This window comes from Dipodomys ordii, unplaced genomic scaffold (assembly GCF_000151885.1).
Source record: "Dipodomys ordii isolate 6190 unplaced genomic scaffold, Dord_2.0 Scaffold1, whole genome shotgun sequence".
NCBI classification, from domain to species: Eukaryota; Metazoa; Chordata; class Mammalia; order Rodentia; family Heteromyidae; genus Dipodomys; species Dipodomys ordii.
Window position 1 is genome coordinate 30,300,779 of NW_012267217.1, and position 11,895 is coordinate 30,312,673.

Sequence of the window (11,895 nt, forward strand, 5' to 3'; positions counted from 1 at the left end):
TTGAAATTTGGTATTGATATTCCTCCAGCACTGTTCTTTCTGTTGAGGATCGTTTTTGCTATTCAGGGTCTGTTCCATATGAATTTTTGGATTGCCTCTTCTATTTCCTTGAAGAATGATGTTGGAATTTTGATAGGTATTGCATTGAGTTTGTAGATAGCCTTGGGAAGTATTGCCATTTTCACGATGTTGATCTTTCCAATCCAGGAGCATGGGAGTTTTTGCCACTTTCTAAGTTCTGTTTTGATTTCCTTTTTCAGGTTTTTAAAGTTTTCATCATAGAGGTCCTTCACTTCTTTGGTTAAGTTAAGAATTTATAATATTTTTGTATTTGCATGCTGATCCTGGGACTTGAACTCAACAGCTAGACACTGTCCCTGAGCTTTTTTGCTTAGGGCTAGCATTCTACCACCTGAGCCACAGCTTCACTTATGACTTTATGGGACAGGGGCAGGGGAGCAAAGTAATTGGAAATAAGAATCTTGTGGACTTTCCTGCCATGGCTGGCCTCAAACTGTAATCCTCTGATCTCAGCCTCCTGAGTAGCTAGGATTACAGGGCCTAACTGGTTTGAAATTTGAATACAAAATTCTGATAACCACAAAAGTCATCAAAAGAACACAACACATTACAAAGTTGCTACAATATATTGTTTACAGGTACAGTTTCCACCCCAAATTACAAGACATGCAGTAAAACAGGTAAGTGTTACACAAACTTAGGACAAAGAGAACCAATAGAAACTGTCTCTAGGTGGATCTAAAGACTTCCTAGCAGCTATTACCTATACATGTAGGTTTACATGCAGTAGCAAAAAGTTAAGGATAAATACAAAAGGATAATATGTTATCTGTGAGTGAAGTAACAAGAAGTTTCATTGAAAAATAAAATGGATTCTTTTTGATCTTTTAACCTGGAGCTGAAAGCAGGTACTGGTGGCTTACACCTGTAATTCTAGCTATTCAGGAAGCTGAGATCTGAAGATCATGGTTCAAAGATAGCAAAGATTTATCTTCAACAAACCACCAAAAAGTCCAAAGAAGAGCCGTGGCTCACGTAGTAGAGAATCATTCTTGAGCATATAAGCTCAGGGACAATGCCCAGGCTGATTTCAAGACCCAAGACTGTCAACTAAATAAAAGTTTCTAGAAAATACTCATTGGAGTTTCAAAACAGAATAAAGAATATATTATAAGAAGAAACCACAGGAGGGAAGGGAAGTCAATGGTGGCTGAGTTATATTTCTGTCATCTCTTGTCACAAACACACCAACTCAAACAACTATCCTCTCACCAAACTTACTCCTAAAGAGCTAAGGAAATCAAGACTGGAAACACAGTAGATTTGACTACTCCATCTCTCTCAAATACACCAGCTCGCACCAGTGGATGTGGAAACAGCTGGGAGTCCAGATGTGGCCAGGAAGGAGCCCACTGAGCTCAGCTCTGCCAGCTGGAATCCTTCCAACCAATCCTTCCCACCAACAGGACCACACCAACCACATCATAGACACCACTCATGCGTCAATAGATAGAGTCTTGATGACCACCGCAGCTCTGCCAATAGCCACAGGTGTGTCTTGGAAATCTCTATGGAGACCTAAATGGTGTTATTCTGTGTCCCTGGGAGCCAGCATGGGAATGTATAAACAGAACATTCACTCTGCTGTCCTGTACTGAGGACTGGGTCTACTGCCTTACAGGTACTGGATAACTACTCTATTGTGGTGATAAACCAAGTCAGAAAGCCCCTACTGGCCTCGGCAGCACAGGCTTTAAAGAAAAATAATTTTACTCTTCTGGGCACTAGTAACTCACACTCTAGGTACTTAGGAGTCTGAGATCTGAAGATTATGACTCAAAGCCAGCCAAAGCAGGAAAGTTCCTGGAACTCTTATCTCCAAGCAACAACCAATAAAGCTGGAAGTGGAGCTGTAGCTCAAGTGGTAGAGTGCTTGCCTTAAGCACAAATACTCAGGGACAGTGTCCAGCCCCACCCCCCCTACAAATCAATTAATCCATTAATGAATAATTGTACTCTGGGAAGAAGTAGCCATCCTTCTTACCAACAATGGCTGCTTTTGTCTTTGTCCTTTTTGTCTTGTTAGAGGGTTTTTTTCTCTCTATTGCTTTTTTCTTCTTTGTCTCTCTTCACTTTTGGCAACCATTTAATTTCATTTAATTTTATTTTTTTATTGTAAAGATACTATACAGAGGGTTACAGTTACATGAGTAAGGTAATGAGTACACTTCCTATTGAGCATTGTTACCCTCTCCATTGTTTTCCCCCTACCATCTCTTCCCTCCCTACCTTCCCCGAGGTTCTTTTTTTTTTTTAATTGTGATTAAGTGATTACATAATTTCCCAGATTTCACAGTATTGTGGAATAATGATGCTCATTTAAAGTCACAAGTTCATTCTAACTTTCCTGGAGCAAATTGTCTATCACAGTCTACAACATATAACGGTGTACACATATATAACATACATGTGATCAGCAGCATGGGGATATTTAGTAGTGGTTCTACCAGATGAGTGGGAGTTCTTTGTTTCTTAAGTCCTGTTAGTTTTGTAGTATCACCTAACATTTTGGATTTAGCATCCACTTATCAGGGAGACCATGTACCGTTTGTCTCTTTGCTCTTGGCTTACCTGGCTCAACATGATTCCTTCTAGCTCCATCCATTTCCCTGCAAATGCCATTATTTTGTCATTTCTAATGGCTGCATAATATTCCATTGTGTATAGATACCACAATTTTTGGATCCATTCATTTGTGGTGGGGCATCTTGGTTGTTTCCATATCCTAGCTATTGTGAACAGTACTTGGCAGCCATTTTACATAAGCCACAACACCCACTTTTTTTTTAGCCATTTCTTCTTCTCTCTCCTATTAACCTCCCTCCTTTATTTCTTTCTACCCACAATTAGAATATAACCTTCTTTTATTTTTCTTCTTTCTCTAGTCCCTTGTGGACAATCTTTCTTTGTTGTCATCATTCTGGGGCAAGTGGGTAGATGGACAGATCCTCTTTTTTATTCTCCTTTCTTTACCAATAATCCTTTTTTCTTTTTTTTTTTTCCGGTCTGGGCTTGGGTGCTATCCCTCAGCTCTTCAGCTCAAGGCTAGCGCTCTACCACTTGAGCCACAGCGCCACTTCCGGCTTTTTTCTTTTTGCTTATGTGGTGCTGAGGAATCAAACCCAGGGCCTCAGGCATGCAAGGCAAGCGCCACTTCCCAGCCCCTCCCAATAATCCTTTAGCTGGAACTTTTCTATTTTCTTTCTCAGTGACCCTCCTATTTACTATTGCTACCTCCCCTTCCATCTTCATAATATAGATCTACTAGATGTCATATATTATTAATTAGAGGTATTCTTCTTTTCTTCCCATTGCTTCTCTAACCAACTACTCTTTACTTCATAAAGTATTATCTTTGCTCTTGTATTTCTCTGATGATAATGAAGTGATGACAGTATAGTTGTGTGTGTACAGTGTGTGTGTGTGTGTGTGCCAATCAGGGTCTGGTCATTGTCCTTTAGCTTTTTCTCTCAAATCTGGCATTTGAGACTCAGCCCCACTTCTAGTGTTTTGGTGGCTAAATGGTGATAAGAGTCTTAAGAGCTTTCCTGCCTGAGCTGACTTCAAACTGTCATCCTCAGATCTCAGTTTCCTGAGTAGCTAGAATTGCAGGTGTGAGTTATTTGTATCTGGATTTTGAACAAAATTACTAAAAACAAGGAGAATATGGAATGTTATACTCCAACCCTTCTCTTACAATTTTTTAAACTCATCTTCATCACCCAGTTTTCAAAATATATTGTATTTATCTATGGAAATCCCACAATGAAATCCTTTGTGTAATTAATTTACACTGTAGATATATCCCCAAGGGGTACAGCAGGCTCATTTAGGCTTTTTGAAAGTCTTCATACACAATGGCAAGTATTCAGGTAAACCTGATTCATTATAATAAGAGACAAGATCAAAGGTGGGGGAAAAAAAGACCAATGACTGATATTATTCTGATCAAATTTGAACTTCAGAATAAATATTTGCTCTACAATACAAACAACTGTATGGAGAATTTCACAAGAGAACTGGATTCTGAATTTTATTGAAGTATAGAAAATATAACCATAAAAACACAAACCAACTGAAACATGCAACTGTATTAAGTCTGAGAATATTGGGCACAGTAGAAGAAAGCAGCATTTTTGTACATTATGGAAAAATTACTCGGATCGTAAAGCAATGAAACCTAGAGAAGAGCAAATAAGGCATGCTGAAAAGCCTAATTCATGGAGTCACAGAAATAAGACAAGAAAGAACTGGAAGATGAAATGTTTGAAACAGAAAGTGAGTGTGGCCCGTAATGAATGAAAGCCAATGGAGGACAATTCTAAAATGGTTCTAGAAGTTTGTCTTCCTTAAAATTACAAGACTTATAGAATAGGGTGTACCCTTGGAATAAGAGTGTTCCTTGAGAGTGACAGATGATCATGCTCAGAAAGAAAAGGTCAAGCCAGGCACCAGTGGCTCACGCCTGAAATCCTAGTTTCTCAGGAGGCTGAGCTCTGAGGCTCACAGTTCAAAGCCAGTCCATGTGGGAAAGTCCATGAGACTCTTAGCTCCAATTAATCAGCCCAAGATTCAGAAGTGGAGCATTGCCTTGAGCGAAAAGTTCAGGGACAGTGCTCAGGCTCTGAGTTCAAGCCCCATGGCTAGCAAAATAAAATTTCAAAAGTTCTTGATCCTTTTTGTATTGGCTTCACTTCTCGGTCTATAAATACAAGGTTACTTGGTTCCATGATGCCAAGACATTTTACCCAGAGTGGTGTCTGTCAATGAGAAACTTGCGGGGCTGGGAAGGTGGCTCAGTGGTAGAGCGCTTGCCTTGCATGCATGAGGCCCTGAGTTTGATTCCTCAGCACCACATAAGCAAAAAGAAAAACGCCGGAAGTGGCGCTGTGGCTCAAGTGGTAGAGCGCTAGCCTTGAGCTGAAGAGCTGAGGGACAGTGCCCAGGCCCAGAGTTCAGGCCCCACGACCGGACCCCCCCCAAAAAAGAAAGAAACTTGCTGGGTTCTCGCCCTCAGCATAAGGAACTATGATAGCAAAAGGTGAGAGTGAAGAACTAACCCACGTTACTTAGTACAGTCCCATGTCTCTGAAATTAGCCTTTGAGGTAGAAGATAGGTACAAATTACCTGTCACCTGCCTCTTTACCCAATATATACACCTTACGATATTGTAGGAGCTATTATGCTTTTATCTGACCAATTCCTAACAATTCTTCTTGTGTGCACTGTGTTAGCAACTCTCCTTGATTTTTGCTTTTTGGTTCCTGGATATTTTAATAAGATTTTAAATAGGACAAATGAGGTACTCATACCAATTCATGATTTTAATAGGAAAGGATAGAATTGATCAAATTAGATAAAAATGACTCTAACAGTTCAAACTAACCAATAAAGTAATAAAAGTCAGAAAAAAGAACATAAGTAAATAAAAATGAGTTTGGTATCATTGGAAAAAGTAGGTAAAGTAACACCTAGGGAAATTTTACAGAATGCACTAAATTTTTTGAAAAGTTTAGAATTTATAATATCAAACATACTGGAATTTTAGCATTTTATCAGACTAAAATTAAAACTAAGCATAATTAGCAATTTTAAGCAGTTAAATGAGAATTATTTTATTTATAAATAATTATGTATTTTCATTCAAATATCATTTTCCTCCATTGCAATTTTCCACAGACAGTTTCTGAAAAATGATATAATTTCTTCTTAAATATTTTATAGAATTCTTCATACGTTCATATGGACCTAGTATTTTCTTTGTATATTTTTATTTCATTTTAATTTTTCCTATTTAATTTTTTTATTATCTTTAAGTAGTTGCACAAAGGAGTTCCATTTAACAACATGTGAATTGACATGTTCACATTGACATGTCAGTGTCATTGTGTGTCTTTTTAAGTATGTGCTTAATTCATTTCAGAAATAAAACCCTATTCACTATAATTCTTTCTACCTCACTAAAGTTTGATACTAGTCAATTTTTCAAAAACATTATTTAATCTGAACTACTGAGCTTGTTGGTATGAAATTATTGGTGGTGCTCTTATACAACCTTTAATTATGAGTAGGATTGGAGTAATGTACTTAAGTCATCCTTGACTTTTGTAATTTTTCTCTTTTCTTTGGTCGGTCGTGGGGCTTGAACTCTGGGCTTGGACGCTGTCCCTCAACTCTTCAGCTCAAAGTGAGCACTCTACCGCTTGAGCCACAGCACCACTTCTGACTTTTATAATTTTTAAATTATTATTATTATATTATCTCCAGTAATCCATTCCTCTTGTTTATTTTGTAGTGATTGCTCTTGGGCTTGCCATATATATCTTTTAGCTTATAACGTTTTACAATAAAAATGACATTCCACATGGGGTATGGAGTTGGCAATGATGTTCTTTAATTTCTATGTTTTCTTGTCCTATAATTTACTTTCTGTGTATGATATAAATCCTGTAATATATTGTTAAAGTATTTGCCTTAAGTTATTCTTGCAATAATTTATTGCTATAAATCATTCTTCTAATTAATTTAAAAGGCTGCAAAATGTCATGCATATTTACTGTTACAGTACTGAAAGTTTTCAATATCAAGTCTTCAAACTTTCCACTGAGATGCCAGCTGCATGTAACTCGGACACAGTGCCTTATATCACTTTTGCTCTTTGCATTGCTTTTAATTATTAATCCTTTCTATGTTTTATTTTTAAACATTTTTATTTTTATATCATCCAGAGCATGAATCTTTAAAGTCCACAATCAAATTGTCAAGTTAGTAATAACGTAACCAAGTCTACTTTTATTTCTGACATTGTATTTTCATCTTGAGATTCTGAGTCTTTTTATTATTGTTCAATTTTCTTCCCATCATACCCTTGTTTCCATTACCCCAGTTTCCCCAGTGCAGAGACTCAAGCCGAACCCTAAAAGTAGTTTGAAGATTCTTATCTGCTATTTCTGTTTTGTCATTTTTTAACACATTTCTAATGATGAATTTTTCTTCTGGCTACAAGTAACATTTTTCTGATCACTTATACTGGCAGATTTTTCATAGAATGGTAGGTACTATGGATGTCATGTTGTTTCTTGATGGATTTAGTTGTATTCCCTTAAATCGTAGTGAATATTCTTTCTAGCAAATTACTTAGAATAACTCGGATTTGTTTAAGGTTAGGAGTAGAGCAGACTTTTAGTCTGCAACTAACTTAGCCACATTGGAAAAGCATTAATGTGTTCAGCGGTCCAGTCATTGCCCATGTCCCCACAATGTCTAGCCACATAGCAACATCCTGTCTGACCATTCACAATCCTGTACATCTGATATCTGACCACTCCCATGGAAGCATAAACTGCCCCAAACTGTGCATGGGTATTGGAATTTCATTTCCCCAAGTTGTCTGTTTCTTTGGCTGTAGGTGGTTTCTCTCCTGGGTACACAGATCACTGCTATGTCAAGGGTTCAAGGCTACCTCTCGGCATCTCTCCGTGTCCTTTTTCCTTAGGATATTCTGCCAAGCAGATTATGGGTTCTGAACTCTCCCTGGATTCTCATTTTAGTCTCTTCAACTTCAGAGAGAAATTCAGACTCTGGGTTATCTTTTCACTTATGCAGTCTTGTTAGGTAATACAACTGCGTTACTCATTAGATAACAGAAATGTGATTTTCATCATTTGTTTCTCCTCTTGTCCAGTATTGTACTTAAATTGGGAGTGAGTAGGGGACGGTGGGGGAGAAGTTGCAGTTAAAATGTTCCTCATTTTTATTAAAATTTACTTAAATCCTTTGAGAAGTAATAAAAGTATAATTCTAAAACCACAAAAATTCTGTAATTTGGTCTCTTTCATAATTTGGAACCATCTCCGTTGACTCACAAATTCTTAAAATTTTCATCTGGATTTTCTGACACTGGCCTAATGTTTTGTGGAGTATAAGAACCCTATCAAGGATATTCCTCTGTAATTGTATTTCTTTGGAAGCAGTAACTAGGTTGAAGTTAAAAGTACATACCATAAAATTCCTATAGAGTTAACTTTCAAAACTGTATGTGTATGGCACATACAAATTGAATGGAGAGCTATGATGGTAAAAGAAAAACCTGAGAACGTAAAGACTAGGAAAAGAAACACTAGAAAAATGGAGGTGGGGTCAGCCAGACACTCAATCCCATACAATAAAATGTAGCTGATGTACTTTACTTTCAAAGTGAGTTCCCACATCCTGTTTTCATTTCTATTTTGGAGGTGACCAGACCACCCTTTAGGGGGATAAAGGAGCATGCCAATTAGCCAAATTCAGCATGCTTTGCTGTCACAAAAAAGTAACAACACCTTCTGGATATTTTTTCTCTTTTGTTTCCCTCTAACTGACTTTACTTCAAGTTTCAGAGTTAAACAACATTTAGAAATTTCCAAATTCTACCTCTCCTCCCCGCCCCACGTCTTAATAGGTTATTCTTATGTAATCTCAGGAAAGCAAATCTTGGGTGTATAATCCTATTTACATAATCCTATTTACAAAGCCAAGGTTTGACTATGTCTGCCATGGTCTGTTGTATTAATAACCAAGAAAAGTGATGAGAACTTAGCAGTCTGGCATAACAGTGCTTGGGCCAAAATCAATGGTAAAAGTTTGTAACACCGAGTCATTAACATTATTCCTGTGCCTTTTGGTTATCCTGTTGCAGAGTATCTAAGCATCCCATGGGAGAAAAATGTTCTAAACTATGTTTCAATCTTATCTTACTAGTAGTTAGATGATTTCAGATAAAGGTGTGTGTGTGTGTGTGTGTGTGTGTGTGTGTGTGTGTGTGTGTGTGTGTGTGTTGTGTGTGTGTGTGTGTGTGTGTGTGTGTGTGTTTGCTAGTTAGTCCCAGGGCTTGAACTCAAGGCCTGAGCACTGCCCTGACCATTTTTGCTTAACACTAGTGTTCTACCCCTTGAACCACAGCTCTACCTCTTGCTTTTCCCTGGTTAATTGGAGATAAGAGTCTCATAGATTTCCAGCCCAGGCTGATTTCAAACCAAGATCTTCAGTTCTCAACCTCCCATTTCAGCTATTTTTTTTCTAATTTATTTTATGAGTTTTAAATGTAAAAGTAACAAAACCAAATAACAGATAAATTCCCTGAAGATAAAATTACCAAGCAAGTTTTCCTTTTTCCTATTAAAAAAAATCTCTATCTTCTTAATTGTATCAGTTTTCCAGTAAACAAAAGAAATGTATTACTTTGAGGATGGGGTTCTTAGGGACATTCCTAAATGCCTTTTTGGTTTTGTGGTGTGAATTTATTTAGAGGCTCCATTAACTTTTTTTTTTTTTTTGCTAAGAAACCCTTAGGTCGTTGTGGGTTTTTGTTTTAGTGGCTAAGAGGGATCTGAAGACCAACCCAATCACCTAACTTCTAATTTTAACTCATCACCTCAAAAAACATATTTTTACACCTATTACCTAAAAGGGTAATTAGAGGAAATGGCAGTGTGGCTTAGCGGTTAGAGACTTGGCTGGAGAATGAAAGAACCTGGACTGCTTACTCCCACTCCTGGAGCTGACTCTATGTCATTGGGTTAACCCTTGAACCCCTAGAAATGCAGAGTTTTCAAAAGGAAAACCAACATTTCGCCAGAGGTGATGAGGGTAGTGTTTTCCAGAATAGAGCCGTTGTGTAATTGTCTTGGACAGCTGTAATTTATTCCGAGACTTTATAATCGATGGTAGATTTGGATGGCATCTCTGTAGGGAGCATGCCCTGGAGTGAACAAAAGTTACCTTCTCTGGCTTCCCTCGGTTTTCTCCAGCCTGCCAGTGAATCTGAAAGACCACATTGATTGTGGAATACAATTGAGGTTCAAAACAGGATTGAAAATATCAACTTTACTTTTGGCCAACTCCACTCTTGATGGTAGAATACCAGTGTAGTTACTATTCAATCTAAGTACTATGTCAAACTAATACATATTTTCACCTCTGCTTGTTGTCTACCCTAATTTATTCATTGATAGAGACAAAAAGAGGAGAGGATCATTCACTCAAATTAGGATCAGAACCCAGTTCATATCTCAAACTCCAGAAAACATCCATGGTTAAGAGATCAAATTGATCCAATATGAGAGAGCAAATATTAGGAGCCAGTCCAATAATTACCTGGAGATATATTAAGAAAATAAATGTAAAAAGTTTGGAAAGATTCCACTTGTCACCTATAATCCTACTTACTTAGAAGGTTGAGATGTAAGGAGTGTGGTTCAAAGCCAGCCCAAACTGCAAAGTCCATGAGACTCTTATCTCCAGTTAACCAGCAAAAAGCTGGAAGTGGGGGAGCCATGGCTCATTATAAAGTGCCAGCTTTGAGAACAAAAGCTAAGCGATGGTGCCTAGGCTCTGAGTTCAAGCCCCAGTACCAGTACAATAAAAATAAATAAAATAAAGAAATAAATAAGCCACTTGTATAAAAAGATATTTTATATCCTTTTATATCCTATATCACATAGGATATAATGCAGCCTAATGACTTAAATGCTTATAACAAAAACCACAGAGGAGACAAATATCAAAATGCAAAGCAAAATGCAAACAACACTGACCCTAGAGAAAATACAACTAATAACAAACATTAAGATCTGGAACAATCAAACTCTAAAGAACTCATACAACTCAACAACAAACAGATGTAGATATCTCAATTTAAAAGTAAGCAACAGGGCTGGGAAGTTGGCTCAGTGGTAGAGCGCTTGCCTCATATGCATGAGGCCCTGGGTTTGATCCCTTAGTACCACATAAGCAGAAAAAAAAAGCCAGAAGTGGCTCTGTGGCTCAAGTGGTAGGGCACTAACCTTGAGCCCAAGAGCTGAGGGCAGTGCCCAGGCCCACAGTTCAGGCCCCACAACCGACACACAAAAAAATGAGCAACAGATTAGAATAGATTATCTCCATAGAAGATCACATGAATGACCACAACACATGAAAAATATTCTCAATATCAGTTGCCAGAGAGATAAGATCAAAATCACAAAAAGAAAATCACCTCACATCTAGAGACAAGAAAAATAAAAAAGACATGCATGTGCTGATGAGGTTGAGAGAAAATGAGCGTTCCATACATTGTCCGGATGCTAGCTGAACACTCACTTTGGAACACAGTTTAGCAGTTTAATTATGGAGTCGCCACATGACCCAGCAATTCTGCTTCTCAGGAAATACCCAGGAGTAACAAAAACATCAATCCTCATAAAACTTTTACACAACTGTTCATAGCAGCATTATTCATAATGGACAAAAGAAGAGAAAACAATGCAAATGTCCACCAAATGGTGAGTTCATAAATGAACTATGGGTATGTGTATGATGGATTATTACTTGCCTTTTAAAAAGCAGTGACACCTGTAATCCTTGCTGCTCTGAGGATCACACTTGAAAGCCAGTCTGGGCAGGAAAGTCTGTTAGACTCTTGTCTCTAATTAACCACTAATAAGCCAGGATGGAGCTATGGTTCGAACGGATGGCAGCCTTGAGTGAAAAAGCTAAAGGACAGTGTCCAGGCTAAGTTCAATCCCCCACAAGCACACAAAAAAAGTAGTGAAATGAGAGGAGGGAGTGAATGATTAAAAAAGGGGACATGGAAGTTATATGATACAATAAAATCTATGTGATACAACAATGGTGAGTACATCATCATTGCCCAGAACCACAGAAGGGAACACACCAAAAGTGAGCCTCATGCAGACTGTGAATCAAGTACAAGAAAAAAACGAACCATCAGACTATGTTTGGCAACTATTCTAATTCATGTTTGCCTAGATGGTTATTTAAGACTGAGTTATTTA